This window comes from Dermacentor variabilis, chromosome 2, assembly GCF_050947875.1.
Source record: "Dermacentor variabilis isolate Ectoservices chromosome 2, ASM5094787v1, whole genome shotgun sequence".
NCBI lineage: Eukaryota > Metazoa > Arthropoda > Arachnida > Ixodida > Ixodidae > Dermacentor > Dermacentor variabilis.
This window is the reverse complement of record NC_134569.1, coordinates 77,801,222-77,802,111: the sequence shown is the minus strand read 5'-3', so window position 1 is coordinate 77,802,111 and position 890 is coordinate 77,801,222.

Sequence of the window (890 nt, the reverse complement as noted above, 5' to 3'; positions counted from 1 at the left end):
TGCGGATAGGATTTCATGTTTAAGAAAAAGTGGTTCAGTGGCTAGGTCCTTGGCATGACCTTTATATTTTTTCTAGAATATGAAGCACGCGCTTTTGCAGGATTATTAACCTATCATAATTGGTTTTTGTTGTTGTTCCCCCCACCAGCATTCCGTATAATAGCTTCGAGTAACATAATGTATAGTAGAGGGATTTAGTTAACCACGAAGGGAGAAGGGAAGCAATTCTACTGAGAAATCCTACAGAGCGAGCTAGATCAGTGAAGAGAAGTTTCACATGTGGTGTTCATGACAGGGGTTCATGGAACCAGACTCCTAGGAATTTGTGTGTTTACTTGTTCGATGCGTTGGTCGTTGTAATAAATTATTATATTATCGCGACGTACTTGTTAATAGGCCTGAACATAACGAATTGAGTTTTTTGTGTGTTTAGCTTTAGTTTGTTTTTTTGTTAGCCAACCTGAAAGTTTATAGAGATATAGATTTGCTGAAGCTTCTACTTCATGGATGGTAGATCCTGTGAAGAACATGCTAGTGTCGTCATCAAACATTATAACTTCAGGTGTATATTGAACATCCGTAATGTCACTTATGTATAGAAGGAAAGACACTGGACCTAATATGGATCCCTGTGGAACTCCTTTTATTACGCTTAAGTACTGGGACACTACATTGTCTATGCCAACAAATTGGTATCTTGATGATAAGTAGCTTTTAAATAAGTCCAGGACTACACTACGATTTCCATAGCGGCTTAATTTCAGCATAGGACACGATGGTCAACTGAATCGAAAGCTTTACGCAAATCAAGGAAGATACCTAAAGCGAACATTTTATTTTCATTATGTTCTATTATGCGGTTTTAACACGTATTAGAGCCTCTTTCGTAG